Here is a 14,626-nt window from a genome sequence, read left to right as displayed (position 1 = left end):
TCCGGAACCAGAGCCTGGACAAGGACCCGGAACCTGGGTCTTGACTCGGAACTGGAACCCAGGTCTAGGCTAGGACTCAAGACTAGGATCTTGGCAAGGACAGGACGTGGCTACAGGACAGGACGAGGAATCTCCAGCAGCGGGCTGGGCGAGGCACCAGAACTAGATGAGGACATGAAGCTCAGAGCTGGACAGAGCTGGAACACGACGCCTGGACTTGAACTTGGAACACAGAGCCTTGGACGTGGACTGGACGAGGTACTCCAGGGCAGGACGTGGCTCTTGGACTAGGTTAGGCTCGGCTCTTGGACTCAGCTTGGTTAGGCTCTTGGGTACGGAGCCGGGACCCTTTCTAGGACGCAGGGTGGAGACCCTTTCTACGACAGGCCAGGATGACCGCCAAGGACACTTACCGAGGTAAACTGACGAGGGACTCCTGGGCTGCACGAGGGACATGGACAGGACAAGAACACGAAGCCTTGACTTGGACAGGACTGGAACACGGCACCTGGAACTTGGAACACAGGAACACAGAAAGAACAGCCGGGACCCCTCCTTGGGAACAGGACCTAGGGCTGGGACTCTTCTTTGACACGAACACTAAACATGGGGACACAAAGAGACAGTTCCAAACTCAATGATAGATGGTTCCTTATCTTGGCATGGCAAGGCTACGGTCTCACTCCAGCAGTTGAACTTGACAAGGCTTCAGAAGGAAGGGGAAGGGAACAGTCCAGCAGGGAATCCTTGGTTTGAGAGGTATTTATGTGCCTGCCCAACACAAGAATCAGGTGCCTCAATTAAGGCACCCAATGGGACAAGGGGAAAACAGGAAAACCCGGAATAAGGAATCGATGGACCGGACAATGACAAAAAGTGGTGTGTGCGCGTGCATGTGTGTTTATGTAAGTGAGGAAACTTTGCGTGTTAACTTGGTGAGACAGAGCCACCCGTTGCGAAGGGTGGTTACCAACGGTTCGGGACACCAGAGTGGGGAGCGTGTATACTCATTCAGGGAGCTGCATTTTAGTGCATACGTTTGCAAGTGTGATGCAAAGGAGTACAGCAGGCATCGTGAGTTTAGGTACTCAAAAGTGGAAGATTGTGGAATACGTACTCTGCAGTTTTAACTATGTGCTGTTTAACTGGTATCCGTCTTTTATATTTTGCGTAGTGTGGAGGTACTTCAGGGAGAGGTTTTACCCAGATATCTCAGCCAGGATTGCACCAATTGAGGTCAGGCAACGTCAGGTTGAGAACCCTGATGATCCGAGCCAGCCCTTGACCTTGATTATGACCATTCATAAGCCCTTCACCCCTGGGGAGAAAGAGCATTTTGTCTGAGTTTCCCCTCACTTAAAGTCACATGTGGGAATTCTGAATTCTGGCGTAAGCTTGAGGAAATGGTTGAAATTCACCAGATGCACCCTAAAGATATACACGTGTTGGTAAAAGCAAAGTGCCCGAGGAATATGTGGGACAGCATGGCCCAGGAGTTGCGGGATGGTACCTGGGCAACTATCGGGAACGCCAGCAAAGAAGAAAGATATAACTTTTTTAAAGGGGAAGTGAGACAGTGACTTGGGGGGAGGTGAGAGTAACTGGGGAACGATAATGGCAGTAATTCAAAAAGCTGATGAGACGGCCATAGATTATGCAGAATGTAAATATCGAGCATATGAGGAGTATTCAGGGTTGGATAATCCAGGGAGGGACAACCAAGTATTCATGAAAATGCTGAAGGAAGGCCTGAGCTCAGCCTACCAGGAAGTTTTAGATTTAGGCATAACAGTGGGGTCGACCTACTCTGTGATAGTTTCCTGGGCCAGTGAGGTAGGCCGAAGAAAGTGCAAGAGAAATTGTAAAGTGGCTACAGTGGATGCAGCTGCTGTGATGTCCCAGCGAGTTTGTTTTGCTTGCTGGCAGCCAGGGTACAAAGCAAGGGTAGACATGGGAGGGTAAAGGAATTGATATGCTACAGGTGTGGTCTATTGGGACATGGTTGGAGGCAGTGTCCAAAGCAGAGGAAAGAAAAACAGGTGAACATCACAGCAGACACACAATCTCTCACCCCATCGGTGCCCAGTCTGCCCAATCTGACTGTCGATCGGATCATAGAGCGAGTAAAGACGGCTTCTAGGTCAGAAAAAGATGTGGCAGTGAGCCCCACTGCCAGCGTTGGTGACCCGCGGATGTACGCAACAGCATTGTTAGGGGGACGGCAATGCAATATGTTAGTGGACACAGGGGCATCGGTATTGATAACAGGCCTACCCTTGCAAACAACCAGACAGGCTACTTATATCCGGGGTGTAGGAGGGGAAACGGTGAAAGCAGAAAGAAGCAAGTCACAAATACTCAAAATCGGGGGAGTGCAGCTTCCAGTGTATTTCTGGGTATGTCCAAATATCGAGGGCACTATCCTTAGAATAGACATCCTAAGGGAAGCAGGAGCTGTTATAGATTCAGGAAAGGGAGAAATAATATGGACAAGTCAGGGGCAGCAAACGCGTACAACCAACAGAATTCACAACCTGGCTAGCATAGTCGCAGCTGCCCCGATCACCAGAGACTGGAGCCAGGATGGTATCTGTGGGTTACTTTGTCAGCAGTTCCCAGCAGTGTGGGCTACACACAAGCAAGATTGTGGTCGAGTAAAGATAAACCCAGTTAAAATAGAGGAGGGTCTGTATAAACCCCATAAGCAGTACCCTATAAAAACTGCTGCAATGACAGCTGTCCAGGGTATAGTGAAGGAACAAAAACACCAGGGGATACTCAGAGAGACTGCAGCCACTACTAACTCGCCTAAATGGCCAGTAAAGCCTAGCGGATCATGTCCATTAACAACAGGCTATACCGCCCTTAAGAACAGGCCGAGACTGCATCCCATAGTGGCGGTCCCTACAACAATCCTGAATGGCTTGTCTTCAGAACGTAAAGTTTTTCCAGTCCCTTCGAGGGCAGACATTACTGTGAATAAGGCAGCAGGGGAACAAGAGGCAACTGAAATTGCAAGTGTGCAGGAGGAAATGACAGAAGCCAGTTCAGTAAAATTATATGAAGAGGAGGAGGCAGCAGAGAAGGGGAGATGGCGGAGAAAGGGAGCAAAGGAGGGACGAGACGGGAGCTGGGCACACGGGAAGGAAAGAGTCGTGGTCACCCCACCACATATCAGACAGATACTACTAAAGTTATATCATGGGGTGATGCATCAGGGAAGGCAGAGCATGATCACGACCCTCCGGCAGGACTGGTGGTGGCCAGGGATGGGCGGGCATGTTGAGAAATTCTGCCACCGTTGTATCATTTGTGCCCAGCATAATCCTGGTAAGGGCAGAAAGCTACAGCTGGCAAATCAGCCTCGGCCAAGGGGACCCTGGGAAAACATCCAGATAGATTTCACAGGGCCCCTGCCAAAAAGCAGGGGGAAAAGCTACTGTCTAGTAACTACGGATCACTTTTTTTTCCTATGTTCCTACTTCACTCGGTGGGTAGAGGCTTTCCCAACAAGGGACCGCACTGCCCGCACTGCTGCATGGATCCTAGTTCAGGAAATCCTCCCAAGGGGGGGAACCCCAGTTCAGGTGGATTCAGATCAGGGAGCACATTTCACGGGGAAAGTGATGAAGGAAATGTGCCAACTGCTAGGGATTCAACAACGGTTCCATGTACCCTACCACCCCCAGAGTTCAGGGATGGTAGAAAGGATGAACCGAACAGTCAAGAATGTGTTAGCCAAAGCTATAGCTGAGACAGGAAAGACATGGGTTGATGTATTACCAGGAATCCTGATGAGATTACAAGCAACCCCAAACCGTATGTTGGGTCTCAGCCCCTACGAATTATTGATGGAGCGAGCAATGCGACCCCCCTGAGGTAATTACAGGTTGCGGGGAGCCTGGGACTTACAGGGGTAGAATAAGCCAATATGTGAAAGACCTTTGTAACCAACTTAAAGTATTAAAGGACCGAGCAAAACAACAGCAGCGAATCGCTGATCAGAGAGAGCCAGAGGGAATGGAGATAGTTCCTCCATAGCCCGGCGACCAAGTGATGGTGAGGGTGCTGCCGGAAAGTGCCCCCAGGTGGATAGGACCACAGACGGTACTCTTAACCAATGATACGTGTGTCTGTGTACAGACTCAGCGAGGCAGCCAGTGGAAACACTGGACTCAGGTTAAAGCATACAACTCACTCTCTTGTTGCTCCCACATACAGACCGGGGGACCAAGTGTACCCAGTAACCATGTAATTACAGAGAACCTAAGAGAGGAACACCAGCCGGCCGTGCCAGACCTGACCACAGCTGATGAAAACATTACCCAGAGAAAATGCAAAGGCAGAAAACGCTGAGTGTGGCAGAGGACACTGAGAATGTGTTGGAAAACCATGAATAGTCTGCTAAAGTGTTGATGATGATGGTACACTGTAAGGAAGGCTGGTTGCTGAAGGTAGATGATTAGTTTAATAGCATAGAATAGAAAAACAGTGGAAAATAGATGGGGAGGGATTTTTAAGTTAAAGTAGAGGCAGCAAGTTCCACAACTTTGATGGTATTTCAGACTGCACACGGCATCTGAAAGCAGTCACCCCCAGTCGGAGGAGCTGGGCCCTTTTCAGCAGTTGAGCCAGTGATCGACTGAACAGTTCGGAAGAGGGTGCCAGCAGGGAGAGGTCCTTGCAGACATTTATGCAGAGGTCACCCCACAACTCCTTCCTGTACATCGATGAGAGTGCCTGTGGGTGCTCCTGGAAAGAGAGTTTCAGTGACCAGAGAATGAAGTGCTGAAGACAAAGGAATGTGATTAAGCTGCAATCAGCCTGCAGGGAAAGAGCCGACAGGCACACAAAAGAAGCCACATTTCTAAAGACTTGGAGCAACCTCTCTGCTTAACATTTGGTAGGCAGCGATTAGGGAATGCTAGGGTAGATATCGAGGCACACAAAAATCGGGGGGGGGGGGGAGAAGGAATTTCGAGGCAGGGTGTTTTTGCTGCTCTATTTGAGTAGATCCTCCTAGGTTGCCCTTTCCTGGTACAAATTTATTTTTGTCCAGGAGGGCCAAGAAGAGGGACTGTTAGAGTAACTTTTGGGTTTAGGTTATCTACACTTAGCAAATGGCTTTGTCCACCAGTCTTATGTTCCTTGACAAGGTACTGTGGATTGAGTTTGTAACAATGCATTTCCTAAAAGCTGTGAATACCAGTCTAGATGCTGCTGGCGCCAGTGGGATGGATGTAATCAGAAGGTGTGAAGTTTATATGTAGCCTCAAAAGAAAGCATTGTCTGTACTTTGTAAATATGGATTGCCCTTTTGTGTTTAGCAAATAAATATTGAGCCCCACAATGGGCCAGCAGACCTTTCCACCAAAAGGGTCTCAGTATGATGATGCCTGCTGTACCTGGTTTTCTTGAATAAAGAAGCTGCTTTGTATCTACCAGTAACTCTCTCTGGTGATTTCATTCACACTACAACAGCCTCCATGGCCATCTGTGGCAATGAGTTCCACAGATTCAGCACCCTCTGTCTAAAGAAATTCCTCCTCATCCCCATTCAAAATGGATGTCGCTCTATTCTGAGGCTGTGCCTTCTGGTCCTAGAGTCTCCGACCAAATAGGAAACATCCTCTCCACATCCACTCTATTCGGCATTCAATAAGTTTCAATGAGACCCACACTCATTCTTCTAAATTCCATTGAATACAGGCCCAGAGCCATCAATAGTCCATCAAAGTTCCTTTCATTCCCAGAATCATTTTTGTCCTTTCAACCCCTTTGAATGAAATCACATCCTTTCCTAAACAAGCAGCCCAAAACTGCTCACAATACTCCAAGTGATGCCCCCCCAGTGCTTTATAAATCCCCAGCATTACATCCTTGCTTTTATATTCTACTCCTCACAAAAGTTCCCTTCCTTACCACCATCTCAACCCACAAATTAATCTTTAAGGAATCCTGCACGGCTCCCAAGACCCTTTGCACTTTGGAATTTGAATCTTTCCCATCGATCAGATATTGTCAGAACGGGTGCTGGGAACGGACCCAAATGCAAGACACAGACACTGAAGTACAAGGAACAGGAATTGACTAGAGTAAGAACGTGACAGGATTCAGGCAAGGAGCAGGGACAAGAATGTAGGGTTGGGCTAGGGAAAGCAGGATCATGACTAGGAACCATGGACTAGGAGACAAGGCTTGGACTCCGAGCCCGAGACTGGACAAGGACCCAGAACCTGGGTCTTGCCTCGGCTCAGACCCCAGAACCGGCAAGGACATGACATGGCTTGAGGCTGGGATCTTGGGTCTTGAGCCTGGCTTGGGATCCTCAAGGCTTGGGGTCTTGGGTCTTGAGCTTGGCTTGGGATCCTCGAGGCTTGGGGTCTTGGGTCTTGAGCTTGGCTTGGGATTTTTGAGGCTTGGGTTCTTGGAGCTCAGCTTGGAATTCGAGGCTTGGGATCCTCAAGGCTTGGGATCTATGTCTTGAAATGCAGAGACTAATAACTTGGAGACTGGAGCTGAGAGACAAGCTGGGAACTGAACATCAACATAGAGCCGGGACTTATCCTTCGACAAGCCAGGACTCATCTTTAACACAACACTAACATGAGACAGGACAGAACATAGACATAGAGCCAGGACTTATCCTACAACAAGCCAGGACTCAACTTCATCTCCACACCAAGGTGGGACAGGTCTGTCCATCAGATAACAGCAGAACAGCCAGACTTACCCAACAGAAGCAAGGACAAGACAAAACAGGTCCCCCCACAGGGCAACAGCAAAACAGCCTGGCTTACCCCAGAGAGGCAAGGACAAGAAGAGACAAACACCAAAGAACAACAGACAGTTCCATCTCTGCTCCGGGGAAGCTCCAAGTCTCAGTTCAGCTAGCAACCTCAGCTGGCTAAGGAAACAGCCAGATCCCTACCTAGCTTGGAGTGGCTGGCAGCCACTCAGCTGGCCCAGGAAACAGCCGAATCCATACCGCAAAGACCACTCCACCAAGTGGCAACAAGGCTCCACAAAGCAGTGGTCCTCCAACCAGACCTAGAGATCACAAATAGTTTCACTAGCCTTCCATCAGCAGGTTGCTCTAAGGGGGACTGCCAAGACAAACCAGCAGCCGACACTCAACCCCAAGGCTACTTATATTGCAAGTCCAAAGATGGGAATCAGGTGCCTATGATTAACTCAAACAAGGGTCAGCTGGAAGTCCCGGAGTCCTGAGTCCACGGACCGGACCATGAACTGGAATGGGGACTTCATGGACCGGACCATGACAGATATTAGTCTATGTTTTTATTCCTTCTATTGAAGTGCATGACCGTATACTTATCTACTGTGTATTCCTTCTGCCACTTCTTTACCCATTCTCCTAATCTGTCCAAGTCCTTCTGCAGTCTCCCTGCTTCCTCAAAACTACCTGCCCCTCCACCTATCTTCGTATCATCTGGAAACGTGTCCACAAATCCCTCAATTTTGTCATCCAAATCATTAACATACAATGTGAAAAGAAGTGGTCGGAACACTGATCCCTGTAGAACACCACTGGTCACTGGCAGCCTACCAGAAAAGGCCCCTTTTATTCCCACTCTTTGCCTCCTGCCAATCAGCCACTGCTTTGTCCATGCTAGAATCTTTCCTGTAATACTATATGCTCTTATTTTGTTAAGCAGCCTTGATAAAATTCAAGTACACAACATCCACTGGTTCTCCTTTATCTATTCTGCTTGTTATTTCTTCAGAGAACTCCAAAAGATATGTCAGGTGAGATTTTCCCTTAAGGAAACTTTTCCCTTAAGGAGACTTTGACCCATTTTTGTTATGCTCCTCCAAGTACCCTGAAACCACATCCTTAACAATTGACACCAACATCTTCCCAGCCACTAAGTTTAGACTAACTAGCCAATAACTTCCCTTCTTCTGTCTCTCTCCCTTCTTGAAAAGTGGTGTGACATTTTCAATTTTTCAGTCTTCTGGAACCATTCCAGAATTTAGTGATTCTCGAAAGATTATTACTAATGCTTCCACAATTTCTTCAGCTACCTCCTTCAAAACCTTCAGGTATAGTCCACCTGCACCACATTAATGTGATTAATGCGTCTTAATTACATTAAGACCTTTCAGTTTCCCAAGCACCTTCTCCCTAATAATAGCGACTGCACTCACTTCTGCCCCTGACACTCAAACTTCCAGTACACTACTAGTGTCTTCCATATTGTAGACTAATGCAAAATACTTATTCAGTTTATCCACCATTTCCTTGTCCTCCATTACGACCTCTCTAGTGTCATTTACCAGTGGTCCAATATCTATTCACGCCTCTCCTTTACTCTGTATAGATCTGAAAAAAGTTTGATATCCTTTTTGATATTGTTGGCTAACTTGCCTTCAAATTTCATCTTCCCACCCCCCATGGTGTTTTAGTTGCCTTCTGTTGTTTTCTAAAAGTTTCCCAATTCTCTAACTTCCCTTTCATTTTTGCTCTATTATATGCCTTCGCTTTTGCTTTTATGTTGGCTTTGTCAGCTGCGGTTCATCACTCTGCCTTTAGAATATTTCTTCTTCTTTAGGATGTATCTATTCTGCGTCCTCTGAATCCTCCCAGAAATTCCAGCCATTGTTGCTATGCCATCATCCCTGCTAGTGTACCCTTCCAATCAACTTTGGCCAGCTCCTCTCTCATGCCTCTGTAATTCTCCTTACTCTGCTGTAATACTGATACAAGAGTCCTTGATGAGGATGGCTTGGACCCACATGCTGGAGTATCTGAAGCAAGGATTGAGACATGGTATCAAACTGGATTGAGAACTGTAGGGCTTATGATTGAGCACCAAACCTCAGTTTAGGTGCCCTTTAAGTACTCAATTCTTGGTGACCAAAGAATGATTGCCATTCAGCTGGACCATCCTGAACCTTTAAAGGGACCACACCAGCTAACCATACTCTAGAGAGTTTGAGTGTCTAAATTCTGGAAGCTGGCACATTTGGGAGCATCTCATAACAGGACCCCCTGCCCAACAGCTGACTACTAATGGCCCTGGCTGCTCAGAGAGACGGTGATTGTAGTCATGGATGAGAACTAGATCCAAGTTGCCTCTTTCAGACACCCAGCACCTCTCCTCAGGTCTGAATCCTTCCCTGTCCACCCCAAAGAGTATGTGAGTCCAAAGGTCTTCTCACCTTGAAGACCTGTTCCCCGTCGATAAACCTGGGTGGCAGTGGAGCTGATGATGGTGGTGTAGACAGGTGTTAATTTGGACCCACAATGAGAATGTTTAAAAAACTGTGTGAAAACCTGGACAAAGACCACACCAATCTCCTGCTACATACAGAAATCTGGTGGCTTAGCAGAGGAAGAGTTATCAATAGTGTATTTGAGATAAAAGGTGAATTACAGGAGTACTTTCAAGAAAATAGTAGGGCAGATGTTGCTGAGTCCTTTGAAGATGAAGAATGGCTGCAGAAACTAACCCAGTTAGCAGACATTTTTCATTATATGAACCAGTTGAACAAGTCTCTGCAAGGCCCCGGAGAAATTGTTTTAACTTCAAGTGACAAGGTTCTTGGATTTAAAAGGAAGCTGATTCTTCAAAACAAAATCTTGTTGCAAAAGGAAATCTTGAAATGTTTCCACTGCTGCTTGGGTATAAGAGTGAGGAAGGATGTCAGAAAGTTTCGAGTCTTATTGAAAACCAGCTGAAGGAACTGACTTTGAGAGAAGAGGAAGAACTTTGTGAACTGCAATCTGATCATGCAGTCAAGGTGAGATTTACTGACCTGCCCTTGGACAAGTTCTGGATTTCTGTGAAAGAAGAGTATCCTGCATTCAAAGGAAAGCAATAAACATCTTGCTGCAGTTTTCAACTTCTTACATGTGTGAACAAGTTTTTTTTCTTGTTTAACAAGCATCAAGAAATAGTGTCATTTCAGTTGAAGGTGAAATTTGTGTGCATTTATCTCAAATTTGACTCAGAATTGAGTATTTGTGCAGCAAAATAACAAGCACAGGTTTCACATGCTAAGCCTATATTTGAGCCTAATCATGTCACTCAGTAAGAAAATATTTTTTCAAAGTCGTATGAAATTGTGTCTTAGGTTATATTTTTATTTATATTGCTTTAACTTATGGTTTTTAGTAACTTTACCATTCATCATTGTCAATAAATTTTAAGGTTATGAATAGCATTAATTAAAATCAATTTACAACCTTTATTTAAGTTAAATTTACCGACCCTACCTTTATAGAAATTAAATCCCACTTTGGTATAAGCCAGTTATTTAACAGGAATTTATGATGTTTGCCTTATGATTTTTTAGAATTTATGAAAAGGAAAGAAAGAGATTAATTTCAAGAAATGTACGTTAAGCTTAACTACCTGGTTTTTTTTCAAGAAAGATTGGCTAAAAATTCATTCTCTACTCAACAGAGCGTTCACAATTATTTTTGGATTATTATATCTCCCACTTACTGATGACACTAATGTACCATGAGCTGTAGCTTAAATAATCTTTATGCAGAGGTTCCCTGAGACCTGAAAATTATTTCAGATGTTCCTCCAAGGAAATAAAGATTGAGAAAGGGTGCTCTGGGGAGTTCAAACATCTAACTGCTGGAAGTTGGAGCAGTGAGGAGCGTCTCATAACGCATTTATCTTATGTTCCCTAATCATAGCTGGTTGATCTGATAAGGGAACCTACTGTACGTGTTACCAAAAATAGGGAGGGATTTGCCCACACGGGCTTAGTTGGGTCTGCTACTCTCTGCAGTTTGTTACTTCTTGCACATTCAAATTGCCGTAGATCTGCAGAAATTAGTTCACAACAGTAACTGTGTCTGAAGCATTCAAGAACTGAAGGGTTAGAAGAGAAGCAGACTGTACAATGGTAGCTGCAGAAAGATGTTTCTCCTGTGGTAAAATACCACTGAAATTGTTTATGCCTGTGCTAATGTTCCCACTGCCATAATAGAAGAAAGTCAGAGCAAGAACAAAATGCAACACGCACCAATTGCCGGAAGGATGCCTCAGACCAGGCACCATCTGTGGAGAAAAATGAACAGTTGATTTTTGTTGGGCTGAGACCCTTCATCAGAATGGAAAAGGAAGAAGCTAGAATAAGAAAGTGGGGGAGGGGGAGGATTACAGGCTGGCAAGTGATAGGTGAAGCCAGGTGGGTGGGAGAGGAGATTGCACCCAGTGCCGCCTCCTCCACGTCGATGAGACCAACGTAGACTGGGGGACGGCTTTGTGCAGAGCCTTCGCTCTGTCGCCGCAAATAGCAGAATTTCTCTGTGTCCACTCATTTCACCTGCAGTAACAGGACCTACTTATCACTCCATAAGGCTATAGGTCTTAGGAGCAGAATCAGGTCACTTGACCATTCGAGTCTGCTCCGCCATTCCATCATGGCTGATTTATTATCCCTCTCAAGCCCATTCTCCTGCCTTCTCCCATAACCTTTGATGGCCTGACAAATCAAGAAACTATCAACCTGTTTTAAATACAGTTGTTGACTTTGCCTTCACAGCCACCTGTAGCAATGAATTCCACAGTCTCACCACCTTCTGGCTAATGAAATTCCTCTTCATCTCTGTTCTAATAAAACATCCTTCTATTCTGAGAGTGTGTGACTCTGTTCTGAGACTCCACATCCACTCTATCTAGGCCTTTCAATAATTGATAGGTTTCAATGAGATCCTCCTTCATTCTTCTGAACTCCAGTGAGTACAGCAACCAAACGCTCCTCATCAATGAACCCTTTCATTCCTGGGATCTTTCTCGGGAACTCGCCCTGGATCCTTTCCAATGCCTGAGGAGATGTAGCTCACTCAGGTTTGTGAATTGAGTATCAAAGGCAGTTTGGAGCTTTGAGCTGCAGCCAATCAGCATTTGGGATTGACTGGAAAGAACAAATTAAAGTAAGGCAGGGGCAGGCGGAGCAGCTACTGTTGGAGTGGTCAGAGTTAGAGTGGCTCTGGGTCTTTGAGGCTTCAGCAAGGAGAGGCTCGAGTGAAAAAAAGGCAAAAGAGCTGTAGGTAGAGATTCCCCCCTCCCACACACAGTTTATTGTTCTTCCTTCCTTATATTTACTCAGCCAGGACAGTAGAGATGCCAGGCAGGATAGTGGAATACTCCTCTTGTGCATGTGGGAAGACAGGCTGACCTCCAGTTTCCAGCTTCTGATGCTCAGCGTTAAGGAGTTGGAGCTGGCACTGGATGAACTCCGGGTCATTCTGGAGGCTGAGGGGGTGATAGACAGGACATACAGAGAGGTAGTTACACCCAAGGTGCAGGACACGGGGAACTGCGTGACAGGCAGGAAGCGGAAAGAGGTTAAACAGTCAGTGCGGAGTACCCCTCTGGCCATCCCCCTCGACAACTGGTATACAACCTTGGATACTGCTGGGAAGGGCGATGACCTAGCAGAGGAAAGTCACAGCAGTCAGATCTCCGCCACTGAATCTGACTCTGCAACTCAGAAGGGAAGTGAGGAGAGGAGGTGAGCTGTGTTATAGGGGACTCATTGGTTAGGGGAACAGAAAGGAGGTTCTGTGGATGAGAACAAGATTCCTGGATAGTATGTTGCCTCTCAGGTGCCAGGATTCAGGCATCGCAGATCAATCCTCAGCATTCGTAACTGGGAGGGAAAGCAGTCAGAGGCCGAGGTCCATGTAGGTACCAATGACACAGGTAAGGAAGAGTGACGAGGTTCTACAAAGGGAGTTCAGGGAGTTAAGTGCTAGGTTAAGCACAGCACCTCCAGGTTTGCAATCTCAGATTTCTACACACACCACGTGCTAATGTGGCCAGAAAACAAAGATTATACATTTTAACACATGGTTAAGGAGTTGGTGTAGGAGGGAGGACATAAGATTTTTGAATCACTGGGCTGTCTTCCAGGGAAGGTGGGGCCTGTACAGAGCAGATGGTTCGCACTTGAGCTGGAAGAAGACTAATATCCCAGTGGGAAGGTTTGCAAGAGTTGCATGGTGGGGTCTAAACTAGTGTGACGGGGTCCTGAATTACCCCTATGAACTGTGCTTTTAAAAGAGACAGAGAGAGTTGTGGAACACAGACACCTTGTTAAAAAGAGAGAGAAAGAGAGAGAGAGAGAGAGGCAAAGACTGCTCACAGTTTGTTTATACTTTCTGCAAGAACACTGCCTGCTTGTAAGTTCTTACAGAGAGAGAAGGGAGGAGCTACTTGAGACAGCTAGTATTCAGCACGGTGAGATAAATAGAAGGTCAAATGATAGACACACGGACACATGGTTTTGGACACTGAATGAGCTTTGTTGTGTCCACAGAAAAAGTGGGTTTTGGAGGATCGATCAGGCGGATTGATCAGTGGCTCTCGCAGTGTGAAAAGGGTGTGACCAGTGGGGAGTTATTTGTGTGTCCAACCCTCGCCTGGGTTGATAACTCCACCACAGGAGAATGGTCTCCTTTGTTGAGGTCACAGTCAGTGACTTCCAGAGGATTTCAGAGGATAACGGGAAGATCGACGGCGTCAGCTCACCTGAAGACTCAAATCTCTCCCTCTCTCTCTCTCCATCACCACTCAACTCAATACCACGAACTGAACTGAACTTTACTCATCATTGTAAGATTACCTATTTACCCCTAGACTCGAAGAAGCTTGGTATTCATAATATATTTCCACACTTACTTGTATATATAATCATTGCTAACCTGTTTGATATATCTGCATTTACATTACTGTATTGCGTAGTTACTAATAAATACCATTAGTTAATAGCAATACTGGACTCCAAAGTGTTTTCCATCTCTGCTGGATCTTGAACCCGTCACGGGGTACGTGACACTAGAGTTGCAGGAGGATGGGAACCAGAGTGCCAGAACAGGTAGTGGAGAGGCTCCAGAGACAGATGTTGGTAAGACCTCATGCAAAGTCAGAAATCAAAAGGTTGAGCGAGGTGGGAGGGGATGGAAGGCTATAGTCCGGGTACAGGTCAATGGCAGAATAATAGCTTGGCATGGAATAGATGGGGTGAAGAGCATGTTTCTGTGCCGTAGTTCTCTGTGACCCCATGACACCAGCCAGCGAGCGACTGACCTCAGCCAGACTGTTCCTCCAGCGGACAATTTGTTGCTCTGGCCACACACTGGAGGTGTCACCTCCCATGCCCCAGAACTTCACTGCCCCCCCAACTCCCCCAGAGAAATATTTTCTGAGCAGATACCCCAGTCTGTAGCTCCCATCCTCCTGTCCCATCAACCCCACTCCTGCCTGGGACTGGAGACAGTGAGGGCATTCAATCTGAGATTCCCTTGTCTGGATTATGCACTCTGCCCAATATCAGTATTCCTCGGGAATTAAGCAGGGAAGGTCAGAGAAACTCAACAAGTCAGGCAGCTTTCACGGAGGGAGGAATATATTGACAACATTTCGCCAGGTTCCTCTTCCCCCTCACATTCTCCAGACTGAGAACAGAAACACCAGCTGGCCTCTGGAACCAGGCAGGGAACCTAGAGCATAGAACACAGAATATTACAGCACAGTACAGGCCTTTTAGCCCACCATGTTGTGTCAACCTTTTTACTTACTTTAAGATCAATCTAACCCTTCACTCCCACATAGTCCAATATTTTTATTTAATC

The sequence above is a fragment of the Mobula hypostoma genome, chromosome 6 (genome assembly GCF_963921235.1).
Source record: "Mobula hypostoma chromosome 6, sMobHyp1.1, whole genome shotgun sequence".
In the NCBI taxonomy this organism is placed as follows: domain Eukaryota; kingdom Metazoa; phylum Chordata; class Chondrichthyes; order Myliobatiformes; family Myliobatidae; genus Mobula; species Mobula hypostoma.
Note: the sequence above shows the minus strand (reverse complement) of the source record.